This window comes from Strongylocentrotus purpuratus, unplaced genomic scaffold (genome assembly GCF_000002235.5).
Source record: "Strongylocentrotus purpuratus isolate Spur 01 unplaced genomic scaffold, Spur_5.0 spur5_scaffold_1, whole genome shotgun sequence".
Taxonomy (NCBI): Eukaryota; Metazoa; Echinodermata; class Echinoidea; order Camarodonta; family Strongylocentrotidae; genus Strongylocentrotus; species Strongylocentrotus purpuratus.
This window is the reverse complement of record NW_022145594.1, coordinates 18,214,701-18,229,320: the sequence shown is the minus strand read 5'-3', so window position 1 is coordinate 18,229,320 and position 14,620 is coordinate 18,214,701.

The window sequence follows — 14,620 nt, the reverse complement described above, 5'->3', positions numbered from 1 at the left end:
CTCCCCCCTCCCCCCTCCCCCACCCCATGTCTGAGCCAATTCTACGCCACTGTTTTGCATATATCCAGGGAAAGCGATCAAAAACGAAGCTGCATAGGTTTGTCGCTTCGAGATATTACTTTCTTCTTGTGAACATTAAACAACCGATTGATGGAAAACACAACCACCAATTCAATATTCTAGAAGAAAGTCGCCAAAATTAACTTTCCATGTCCTCTTAGGTCGAGAAGCATCCATTGTCCCGGTTGTTGAAACCATTCGGGAGATCACTGTTACATTCGGTGAACAAGGGCTCCTGAAATGTGCTTACGAACGTAAATCATTTGCCGTATATTGGAGATTCGCGAGTGATTCGTCATACGGTGATCTGCTAGTTGCTCTAGATCAATACTATCAGGTCGGAGAAAGATCGGGTCCGGGGTACGACGAGGGGCGCTTTAACATTACCAACGACTATTCTCTGATCATACGTGACGTCACCGTGAAGGATGAGGGCAGATACATCTGTGAAGTTTCCGACTTTGAGACAGGTGTAGTGTTTCGCAATTATACCGATGTTACAGTGACAGGTATGTTGTACAGTGCTGATATAAACTTACTTATTATAATCTATATTGTTTGCCAAGTTAACGATTGGCCATATACATCAACATTCTATTGGAATAAATAGTGCAATATATTGGCTGAAATTCGTGGTATTTGTTGTAAAGAAATCAACAATATGTAACCCCCAATGATGGCTGATGACAAAGACCTTGCTTAGGTCGGCGAAAATTCCCCACTGGCCTTTGTTATGAGCTTTGCACTTCTCTTACAGTTGTCTGAGGACACTATTATCATGTGACATGTCTGTAGTGCTAGTCTTTCATGCTAGCCCAAAATCAGTAAAAATGTGTAACCTCACTGGTCTTCCTTCTTCTAGTGTTAGCGCCATTATATTGAAAACCCCACCGATATCTAGCATCTCCTGTTAGAAGATCTGACCAGTCGCAATATCCTAACTAATATGTGTGTTAATTTGCTCGCTTGTAGATGAATTTTCAGACCTTTGCAAAGTAATTATTTGCCCTTTGCTTCCATTTCCTTCTACTTTAAATATCAATTATTATATAATTTGCCTTATTCAAAAGGATTCATCTCTATTAAATCAATGTTGCAAGTGATATTGCAAAATCAATGCGCTTGTAGCCTTACTGTAATGAATAAATGAACTCACATCAAGAACGTTAGTTGTTTCTTTTGTCGAAATATTTGTGATCTTTGAAGGTTTCCACGGTGAGGACAGATTTAAGCGAGGTTTACCGTTACACCAGTTATTCTTTCGACAGGGTTAGTTAGTCCTCTATAGGGCTCACGCATGCTCCATCTCGACGTTTCGATAGGGTGTACCTCTTCAGGATTTCTTTTGTTGGTTACTGAAATGATAATGATTATTAATAATGTTTTAACTTCCCTGTCACAGTCCGAGCAATCAGGCCTCCCGTTAGAGTTCACCAATGTGGAAGCGACTCTCCTGTTTCTGTGAATGTGACGGGCGATCCAAAGGCAAGCTGTATCATCAAGACCATACCTGACCAATGCAATGTGCAGCTAGATTGCTTCGTTGAGGGCGCTAAACCACAAGTTGATATGTCCTGGGTTGATAATTCCACTCTACAGGACTTATTGAACGGTTCATATTTAACAATTACACATGGAAAACTAGATGGAACTGTGGATCAAAAACTAACTGTGATAGTAGAGGTTTCTGAATTTCAGTCCAATCAAGAATACTACTTCACCTGCACCGCTGAGGGCCCGGCAGTTGGAGGAATAGCATCCGTGACTGTTGGGATCATCAATGTTCCTCCTAAAGGTTCGAGTCTTCCAATTCAAGAAAAATATCCTATCGAAAACTTAAAATATAACCCAACCTTTAAAATAAGTTCAATTATAAGAAAACAGAGGATAAACAGAATGGCGAAAGTTCGAATAAAATCGGACCGATAATGAGGTAGCTACGAGCTAACTTAACCCATGCGATTCAGCCTAAATAGGCAATTTGGTCAGAGGATTGTGACGTGTGAAAAATATCTTTTTAGTAAGTTTGTGTATTGAAACAAATATACAAGTTGTCCGACGCTACGTCACGATGGCGCTAATGATTCAGCCAATTTGAAGTGCCCATATATATATATATATGTATATATAGTGATCAGAATTTCTAAATAATAAGAACTTCCTTTTTGGGGGGGGGGGGGTCATAATTCATGTAAAATTTCACCTGTCATGCCTATCTGCTTCTCCGGTTGTGTTGCTTTTTTTTACAACAGTTATATATCAAGGCTAAATTTCCTTTAATAATATTACCTCGTTATAAAAGAGAAGGTTCATTGATTAAAAAAGCTAACTTTAATGTCATTATTGCAAAGGTGACACTTTGATTGGCCAAGGTTATCAAAAGCCAAAAGCCAAAGCCAAACATTGAAGATATCCTGTGTATTTACAAACAAAAAAATTTAGTTATCGGAAAGAGGGTCTCTCGCATATCCCAGATGCTATGGAGGCTGTTTAATTTGTATTGTTATAAACCATCCGATATGCAGTTGACCTAAAACTTGCATGATGGCAATCTGTTCGCTTACCAGTTTTTCCCTACGAGATTATGGTGACATAAAAATCAGTTTTACATGCATGAATAATCCTAAATGGGTTCCACTTCTAATTCGAAAGATGCTAATTAGAACCATGGTTCACATCATTTACATGGCGCCAAATTTTTGTTTAAAACTTTCATGTAATACAACGAATTTATTTTTGTAAAGAAAAGGGTGTGGATGCTTTGATTATATTTCAATAGCTAAACATATGAACCTCCCTTGTTAACGGTTATTAGTTAACTATACCTTCTTATAATTGACTTATCTTTTTTAGTATCAACATCGGCGATAGCCCCTGCAACCATTCGGACATCGGTTGTGTTGGTTGTGTTGGTGGTGTTGATGCTGGTTGTCCTCATACCTGTACGACTCTGGAAGAAATACAAGAGACCACAACGTAAAAAAGGTAACATGATCGATTTTTCTATCATGGAGTTACATTGACTTCCCTCAACCTTATTTCTCAAAAACATTATTTAGGCCTACATAAAATACTCTATTAATAGTAGGCTATCCTCGCGTCTAATGGAGGGATAAATCATCGTGCGTTTTTAAGGAACCAAGCCAGACCCAAAAGTTGAAATTCATTGTGTGTACATTTTGTAAAAGGAAATTAAGTCCCCATTTCCTGTGTTAATACGTCTATTCTAATCATATTCAATACATAAATCCCAATTCAGATTGAACAGTACGATTATGGGATTATATATCAAACCAGTGGAGTTAAATAAGATTAATTTGGACAATTTTATATATTTATTGACGTTATTAGATGATATTATTCATTAGTGTGTATTACGTTTAAAATCACCCCCTGAGAACAATGACGATTTAATCGAGGCTTCGTGTTTTCAGCAAAAGTTGAACTGCACGTGATAATAAAAAAATTGATTGATAATGAATAACAATATTTATACCATGTTGTCAATTTTCTGAATATTTTCTTTTCGCTTTAAAACAGATGGTGATGTTCCAATGGACTGTGAAAGTACACTTTTAAGTGAGTAGGCTAATAATTCACGATATAAATTCAAGTTCGCCCCTGAAATATAATTTTTATTTTCTATACCTGGACTTTGTAGAAAGTTTTCCCCGGGCTCAACAAGTTATCCAAAAAGGTGTAGTTATTCTAAAAACACTGTACTACTACTACCACAACTACTAAGATTATCAAGATTACATTAATCTTGATCTAAGGAGACACGAACGAACGAACTACTACCACAACTACTACCATTATCGTTACAATTACTACTACTACCACCACCATCACTAATAATACTACTTTTACTACTACTACTTCTACTACAACTACTACTACTACAACAACTAGTACTACTACGATTGCTATTATTATTACTACTACAACCACAACTATTAATACTACTACCTTTAACATTAACACCGATACTACCACGTCTACTTGTATTATTACCAATACTACTACCACACTTTTTATTTCTACTACAACAATTTATACTTGTACTATTACTAGTACTACTACTACCACTACCCCCATAATTACTAAAAATAATGAATTTATTATTACTACTACTACTACTGCTACCACAACTATTACTACTACGACTACTATACAACTTTTCTAAGACTATTACTACTAAATCTACTACTACCACAACTACTACAATTAGCCCAATTACTACTTCTACTACTACCTCTACTACTACTACTACTGCTGCTGCTGCTGCTAGTTCTACTACTACAACTAATAATACTACCATTACTACTGTCACTATTACTACTACTACTAATACTACTACTAGTACTACTAAAACTACTATGTATATGTTTACTACCACTACGACAACTACTATATTACAAATACTACTACTTCTACTTTTACTACAACCAATATTACTATTACTGCTACTTCTAATAATACAACTACTATTTCAACGACTACTACACACACACAAACGAAACCAAGTCTGGTGAGTATAAATCGTAGCTCACTCATTCAGTCGACAGAATATATCTCATAACTGCATTATTTTACACATTTGGTGAATACACCATCTTTCTCTTAGGGAAATTTTACACACATGATATTTTAAACGAGTATGTGACCCGATTTGTTTTTCGATGAGTCTTTTTACTCATTACAGTACATTTAAGTTAATATTGGATGACTTTTCTCCAACTTTAGTGACCGAATGACCGAAGTGTGTAGAGTGGCTTTTTGCTCCCTAATAAGTCACAGACTGATTATTCGTTGGATGAGTATTAAAAACAAAATTTAAAAAATCCTCAATCTCTTCGAAGCTGTACTCGTCTTAGGAGCTTTCTGACTCTTTGCATGCGCGTAAAATATTTTGCTGATGAGTATTCGTACGCGTTCGTGATCGTACGTACGTAACCGATCGTCACGTTTTTAGCTGCCGACGAGCCACAGAATAAGTGTAAGTAAATTTGATTTTTCTTAATTTGGAATCAGTTAGTAGTAATAACTGTTAACAAGACAATGGATGCTGTTACTGTGTTTTCTTATTGCTCTGTAAATTCTACCTTTTGGATATTATATTGGATTACCGTTTACCATGTAAAAGTTCTATGAACAACTGAAATCCTCCAGGAATCTATTGGAATTATGATGTCACCGCTTCTAGTCATATTTTAGGTATGTGTTTATGTAACTTGTGTATTGTCTCTTCAAGAAAGATATTGCTACTTTCCAAAGTTTTGTACCATTGACGCCCTTCTTGATCATTCATGTGAGGTCCCTAACCTGATTTCTTCAAATAATGGCAAACAATGTGGAAGCACCTGTAACCAGAGCTAGATCTACCAATGAGCGTAGCAACCCTGCTTTAGTGCGGGACATCATCAAAGACATTCTACAGAATGAAGGCTTTATTAAGCTGGTTGAGGAATCTATTCAAAAAGAATGAATGAAATGGAAGAGTCTATCGATAAGCTGAAAGCAGATATCTATGACTTGCAGACTAGAAACGACAACAAATCCAAGGAAATCACAATTTTCAAAGAGAAAGTCAGCACTCATCAAAATCACTTTGCTACAATAGACAACAAGGTGAATGCTCAGGAACAATACTCCAGACGAAACTGTATTCGGGTATTTGGTTGCGCTGAAAGAATTGGAGAAAACACTGATAAGTTCATAATTGACATAGCAAATAACATTCTACAAGAAGAAAAAAGTATTGCGTATTTGTACCAGTAGCCATTAACTTGGTCATTCCGATCCTCGTTTTATCAAGCTCAAAACCTTGAATATACTTGATTTATACCAGTATCATACAGCAGTGCTAGGTTTCCTTTATTTTCATAATCTTCTTCCAGATACTATTTCGAACATGTTCCCTACGAATCGTAGTATTCATAATTATAACACAAGAAATCGAACCAATTTTCATCGTTGGAAAATTCTTTTTATGTATGAAGGAAAATCTCCTCGGTATAATATCCCGGTGTTTTGTAATAAATTACCAACATAAATTCCCCTTTGCAATAACCAAAGATTATTCAAAAAATATCTGAAAATGTATTATTTGTCCAAATACTGACATAAAACAAAGCCATGTACTTTAGACTTTGCTGTTTTTTTGGCTTCCCCCTTTTTTTTCTCGCTTTCTTTTGTTTGTATTTTATCCACTGTTTGTTTTTAATTTATTTACATGTCTTTCAGTTACAGATTAAGTTAAAAAACCAAACGATAATTTATATTTTTAGGGAAGTTATTTTACAAGGCCATTTGGCCTTATTTTAGTTCCCCTTTTCTCATTTTCGACTGTTACATTTGGTGTATTTGATACTGTTAACATGTATGATTGCAGGTAATTTTTTGGTATAATGATCTATTGTTTTATTTGAAGATCGAAATAATTAAACAAATGAATACAATGAAATGAAATGAATATTACTGAAGGGAATCCCTTGAATATTATTCAGACTTTTTCCAAAACAAGTTAGGGCTACCGATTAGAAAAAGAATCTAGATCGAGTGCTGAAATGTTGAAGCTCTTCTTGTGCACGACCGAATTGTATGGAGTGCATGGCGAAGGACTTCCATTTTTACAGTGACAAACATACAAACTCAAAATTATAGCTCACACCTCTATATGGTAGCATGCAGAGAAATATCTTATCATTATTTGTATGTCAAATCGCAATTTAATCACAACATTTGGTTAAATAACTCACTAATTTAGATTACTCATTTGCCATATAATCACATGTGACAAGCCTAATAACCTGACTGACTGAGTAATTGAAGCATTACTCACTATTTGAGATGGAGCGATTTACTCACGACATTAGATTAAATAACTCACTAATTTAAAATACTCATTTGCCATGTCACTATAATGTCAAACTAACAAAACTCATTCCTGTGCGTTATCAATCTCAATGTAATGAGTTAATGCATTCAGTTAAGTGTGTCACTATAGTGTCAAAGTTTATTTCCCTATTTGAGTAAGTTTACCCAAATATTTTGTTGTGTGTACTATTACTACTACTACTACTACTACTACAACTTATACTACCACAATTACTACTACAACTACTACTACGATTACTACTATTATTATTGCTACCACCAATACAACTATTACTAATCCTGCTGCTACTACTACCACTACTACCACTATCATAAAGATATTTATACCTATATCATGTATTTTTGGGCCAACATGCTCATTGGATACGAGCCCCGTTTCATAGAGTTTACTTTGATCTGATCATCATCTAGATGGTAAACTATTTGGCGATATTATTATTATTATTATCTACAATTTAAAACTTCCACAATTTATTTTCTAGCAGTAAATGCCGTTTGATAAAGTGATTAAATACATAATGAATTAATTTTCCCATATTACCATGTTCTTAACATCCTGTATTATTTAACATATTATCGATAGTCTTTAACATTTCGTAGACCTATTTTAACAATACCACACATTTCTCCCTTTGTTTTCGACGGGCAGATCCTGATAAGAGGGCAGATCCTGATAAGAGGCAATTTTTACTTGAAAAGAGGAAGAAAATCATGGACTTTTCACCAAACACATCAGCAACGATAAATAAGGACACTAATCACATCAACCTGGGGGTGTTCGGCTTTGGAAAAGCTGGGAAGTCATCTATAATCAATTCGCTCATCTTTTCTCTTACAGGTAATTAGTTCGGATTTTTAAAGGTCAAGGGATCGCTTCTTAAAAGTCCATTGCAATATATATTACGATTGTCCATATATTTAATTTTAACAATGAATTTGAATATGAAAACGGATACGAGTACGAATACAAAAATATAAATACCAATATCAGTATCAGTAACCAGACTCAATTGAACATTTTTTTAAATATATTGTGAAGTTGGCCACTTTGGGCTGTCCTAGAAAATTATCTATCTTTAAAACTTAAAAAAACTAGTTATTTTCTCGGATTTTGAAAGAATGTTTGGTTGTCCCAAGGACTATCAAAATTCAATATGTATACATTTCTTTCTTTTGTGTACCAGGTTCTACATTCACTGCTGCAAATTTAAGAAAGAGAAACCAAATTTCCATGGTCTTATATCTTTGATAAAAATGAAGTGTAAATCTAAATATGTAATTGCAGCCAAATATGGCAAGTTAAAATATATATACCTATACCTTGGAAGTAGGCATTTAAAGTTAAAAACTTATTTGCCTCTCGTTGACATTCAGATGAAGAATCTATATTTTGGCACATGTTTAGTGGCGCTATACAGCAATTGATGAACATGGACAAGCAAAGGACTCCTCTGGGTCAAATTGATCTTTTCTTGTTGACCATTTTAAAAAGTTTATATTTGAGTTGTAGTGGACTTTATGATGTTTTTGTCATTTCACATTCCTGTACATGATTGTAAATAGCCAGTTGGCTTTTATGTTATTTTTGAGTACCCAATACAAAAAAATAAAAAATAAAAAAAAATAAAAAAAATATCAGTACCAGTATATACACGAATACGCATACAAATGTGAATATGAATATGAACATGAATGATAATAGAGTATTGCAATATTCCTCTTAAATCGCTTACCTAATTCACATAATCTTGATGCAGTTGTTTATTTTGGTTGATACACCTAGGACAATATCCGGGTGAAGCGGATGATGGGGCCACAACACATAGTGAAGGAGATATTACTGGACAGAAAGAGGAGATAAAACTGACCGATCACATTCATTTGTTGAATTTTAAAGGAATGGTGAAATGCAACACGGCCAAACGAATGGAGATTTTCTCCCAAATCAGTGAGACAATCTTCATAACTTTTGCATACAATTGTTTTTAATCTGATATCTTTTTGTATTGCTATCAAAGACTGAAATGATGGGGGTGACGAAATTTCGCGTACATTTGAAGAATTCGGAGGGATGTGGTATATTATGAATGATTTCTTTAAATGTATCAGATATATATATATATATATATATATATATATATAACTAGACTATGATCTGGTGAAATTAGAAACTGTATAGACAAAATATTCTGGAGATACTTCCATATGAAAATTCAATTTCGGATTGAAACGTGCTGCACGTTTGAAATTAAAATAGACACAAAAACAAAAACTCAATAGCGGGATATCACTGAACAATTGTTAACAGTTTAAAAGGCCGTACTCATTTTCATTTTCCTTCGTCCATTTTAGTTTACATTTATAATTCTGAAGTATTTCTGACGTTCGTTATTTCCTTGTTGACATAAAGAAGCAATACAAGTTTTTTGTTAGAGACATCAACAAAAATCATTCAGAAAAAAAGTTAAAATTCTTCCTAATTTTGCAAATAAACTATTTGTCATAAATAATAGGCACAAATTGTAGGCCTATATAAACTTTTCACATTTGCCCATATCTTAAAATGGCGGTACCTTGCTGTTTATAAGTGAATTTCTTCTTTCTTTTTTTTTCTTTATAGAATGGGCTAACAGTAACGCATGCTTCGTTTTATTTTCCCTTCATCTTTCAATTTTGTATTTCTAACATTTTTTTTCACAGAAGGAAAACCGATAAGAAATACTCAAAACGTCCCGGTTCACTGCGCAATCTTCATCTGTGACTACAAGTGAGGACTGTTTCTGTCTCTCTCCCCCTGTCTCTCTCTCTCTCTCTCTCTCTTTCTCTGTATCTTTCTCTGTCTTTTGTTCACTGCCCATCAATAGGGGTACCGTGATGATCGCGGTTAAGCTACCGGTCGGGTACGACGCTTAAGCAGGCGGTTGCTATGATAATTTTCGAACTAGATTATCCACCATAAGGCCCCCCCCCCCAAAAAAAAAAAAAAAAAAAAAAAAAAAAATGTTGTATTGCCCTTTGCGACCGACACAAATATCTTGAAATATACGGTCGGCTTTTTAAATCTTTTTTTGTACCGTTTTTTAAGGAAAAAATGTACTAAAGCATCAAAACTGAGAATTATCAGCCCATAGAAGGAGTAACAAGAAGAAATTTCCGACCGACCGACCCATGTTTTGGCACCGAAAGGGCAGTAAAACATCTTTTTGTTTAGGCCTTATTGAGAAGGGTCTACAGTAAATAACTGAAATGTTGGTAAAAATTTGATCTATAATAGGCGCTGGTAATTTTACCACATTACGACACCGGTCATTGAAACAAAAATACATGCACTATTAACCCTGGATTAGCCTTACAAGAGTAATAGTAGAATTCGACTATAACAAAGAAGGGAAATATATCTTAAATAAATAAGTTAAGAACAGACGAGTTTACGTTATGCCAAAATAAAGGAATTATATGTGGTGTCACAATCTCATATTCAAATATTTCTCTCATTCCAGGAAACGCAAGGGACGGTATGAGGAATTTATGAAGTTGTTGTCTGACGACGTGATCAGCTATTTCGGTATGATTCCACACTTTACAGTGACATTTCTGCTTCTAAAAAGAGTCGCTCATTGTTATATGAGATCACATATGATAACAATTAAAACGATAATTTTTCACTCAATTTCTAAGTTAATAAATCCATGCTTACAACAAGCCCAAAGTAAGTGTCTTATGCAGGAACTAATGCGATATCACACCGCCAAAGCGACCGATTCCTTGTAGGGCCTAACTGGGTAACTTTTTTTAGTTGTTGAGTGGCTGTAATAGTCTGATGTCGGTAATAGTGGAGGAAGTAGTGGTAGTAGGAGTTTTAATATTAGTATTAATAGTAGTAGTAGTAGTAGTAGTAGTAGTAGTAGTAGTAGTACTAGTGGTATAAATGATATTAGTAGAATAATTAGTAATAGTGGTATTAGTAGTGATAAGTATTGTGCTAATGGTTAATGGTAGTAGTAGTAGTTGTAGTACTAGTAATAATTTGATTAAGGTATCAAATTTGGATCAGTTCTTCTTTCCTACAAAAAGGAAAAGGAGTGTATTTTATTAAGTCTGTTTTATAATAGGCCTGCTCACCTGCGTTGTTCTTTTCATTTTATTAAAATGTAACCAATAGAAAATGTTATCTTTTAACGTGCCGAAGACTGCCTCTTCTTTTTTCAACTTCCGTTCCCTTCATAATTCCAGTTGAAATCAACGTCATGAAATTTTGATTGAGCAATATCGTACAGACAAGAATGCGACGATCTGGGCGGGAGGAGGGTGTTTAATAAAGCTGTTGGTAAAGTCACGCATGACTTTACGAATGACTTATATATGAAAAGCCAAATAGGATGCTCAATCATTTTGAACTGCATCGACTAAAGTTGAACTGTGCAAATGTAGATTAACATTCTTATTATAACAAACATTTTTAATACAAAGTATATTTTTTACCATAATTTATTTGAGGTTATTGGAAATATAGTCACACTTTGTGAAAACATCAGGAAAAACTTTGGGCAACCTATCTGGCACTATGTATTCAAGTCGTTCGTAAATTCATGCGTAACTTTACGAACAGCTTTATGAAATACCCCCCCCCCCTGGTGACATTATTGTTATAAGAACGAAAGTGGGGAAGTCTGAGGGATTTAGTTCACCTTTATTTTAGAAGATGTTTTTCTTTCCCGATCAAGAATCGGAAAGAAAACAAAACTCAAAAGCCCCCTATAATTCATGGGCAGAGGAAGGGGGCAATTTTTTTTTAAAGATGGCAGTGGATAATGATGGCTTTGGAGGGCTGCGGGATGACAATATGATTTAGAAAATGTATGTTTGTTTGTTATCAAGTTGAATTCTAAAAAGCAGAAAATGAGAGAAGTTTGAGGAAAAGCAAATAGGAAATCTATGACATTTTGGAGTAATCTTCAGTGAAACACAAATTGGCATCACTGTGACGTATCGTGCAACTTAATATTGAGGTGGACTTCCCCTTTAATTATACTTCCTCGATAGCTTAGATTATGAATCATATCCTTTTGCATTTGCCTGAATTTTCCACCTTGCAGGTAGAGGTATCGTGCTGGGAATACCAAATAAAGGTGACCTGGATGACAGTGATGATAAAATTAAAGCAAAGATGGCCGTTACCATTGGAATACCAGAAGATCATGTTTGGATCTTCAAAAACTACACACTGGAGAGCCATGAGGAAGATGTGGAAAGAAGTATAGAACTCCTTGATTTCGTTTTGCATTGTCTAACAGTTGCAAAGGGAAACCAGCAGTTTCGAGATAGCCGGAAAGAAAAAGAGCAGATTCCAAGTACCCAGACAGAAAACCACCAGATTCAAAATATCCAGACAGAAAACCAGCAGATTCAAAATACCCAGACAGAAAACCAGCAGATTCAAAATACCCAGACAAATAACCAGCAGATTCAAAATATCCAGACAGAAAACCAGCAGATTCAGAAATAAACAGACAGAAACCTCGGCCTGCAATATTATTTAAAAGATGAGGAATTGTTTTTGTATCAGATTTAAATATACATAGCAGTGAGTCCTTTGGATAGATAAAATGTGTATGTTCTCGGATCACTCTGAGAGTTATAGGATTGTTCAATAAAGTTTTTAGAAGATATATACTTTAGCTATCAAGAATAAGTAAAGTTGTCATAATAATTTCATAAAAATAGGTAAGACAGATTTATTCCAACATTATAGGCAACAAATTATGTTTTTTATTTTTAAAGAAATTGCACACAGATTGTATAGGGCCTTTGAAAGGTACATTTATATCTGCACTTGAGATTGTGAATTGTCATGTGAATATGATTAGCAGACTTGCACTGTCTTTTAAACCGTTTCAGTAACACACAATCCAAATCAGCTCCGAGTCGGTGGTTAGACAGTCGGGCGACTAAAACGTAATTGATTGACATCCCACCTCCCCCCCCCCTCCCTTCCTCCTTCTTACTCGAAGGCTCCTAGTCAAAACACACTGTAATTACTGTTATTACTTATATCATATGAAACTCATTCGGGAAGTATTTACACAAAGACAAGCAGAGTAATAATTGGTTGAATTGGTTTGCAAACGTGCTCATACATCTTATCAAAGGCACTTTATTACCAGAAAATAAAAATACATTTCTTGTAAATAGCTGACTGTTAAAATATCATTTTGCTTTATCTTGTCAATCAGAAATCACATACAAATAAGATTGTGTAATAGTTTTTCCATAGATTTTAACTGAAAGAAAGTTTGCGGGGCAGCTGTGATATTGCGTTCTATCACAGGAAATTGATAAAATTCATCGTTAAATCATTGAATATTATGTGGACTGAACGAGAAATATGCGCACATTTTTGTCTTCGACTGTCATTTACTGCAGTATTTTTGGCCTCAAGAAGTCATCTTTTATAACTTTGCTGGAGAATGTAACCGACTCTGTAAATGTTTACTTCTTACGGCTGTGTTTAGATCAGCCTCACATTAGCGTTCTAGGAAACCATTACAAACTTGTCTGCACTTCAATATTGAACATTTTATGTCAATCATTTGTTTTACATTTTAACTGTGATAATACTGATATATTTCCATTGTATATACCATATTAATGACTTATGTCTTGACATTGTTGAACTGCTACATCATAATTTAACTTCAAAATGTTTTATGCGGTCGAGGACAATTTTTGTTTGAGAACTATGATTACCATTCATCAAAACTAGTTTATCACTATAGAAAGTAATCATTATACAATTTGAACTGATGAGACTGTATTTTTTCATCCGAAGGGTATACTATCCGCGTCATTATATTATTCTTGTTCTTATGTATAATCTGTCATCAATCACCAAAGGATGGCATGAGCCCTAGCTGCAGCAGTTACCACTGCCCACGGTTATTTCAGAATGAATTCAGAATGAAGATACATTTAGTATTTCAACACATAGTATCAGGATAGATTTTTTTGTATTAAAAAACAAAAATGTAAATCATCTACAAAATATCCGATAGGTTCGAAGCTAATTTACTGATTGTTAACTATGAAAAACTAATGTTTTACTCTATTGGAATTATGTGTGAAAATTAAAGATATATTATTTTAAATTATGTAAATTTCGTTGAATTTATATGATGAATACACGATGAAAGTATGTCCTTTAAATCAACACAGTGTTGTATATTTATTTGTAATAAGATATGCAAGTGCATAGGCATATTATATGAATAAAGTAGTAATCTTTCAGAAAACACCTCTTTATATCAAACTCTTCCATACCGTTTATGTTTATTGCGGTAACTTTACATTGTAAAGCTCTGGCTTTACGAAATCTGACCCCATATTCAAATTCCAAAAAGAGGTTTTACACATATGTTTAAAGTCCCTTTATATAGCTTCGTCACGCCCAATATTTACACGAGTAAACACAGTGACAAGTTTTTATATAAACAAACCGAAATTGCCGTACTGATGTATTATGAGAAACATAAATTAGCACCTATGAATATAATTTTAAAAATCAGTTGAATGAAAATCACTCTTAATTCCATTACCTTTTAGCACTCATTAAGTCAACTCGTTACTCCTTTAAATCTGTTGGCTCCTCGTATATGAAATAATG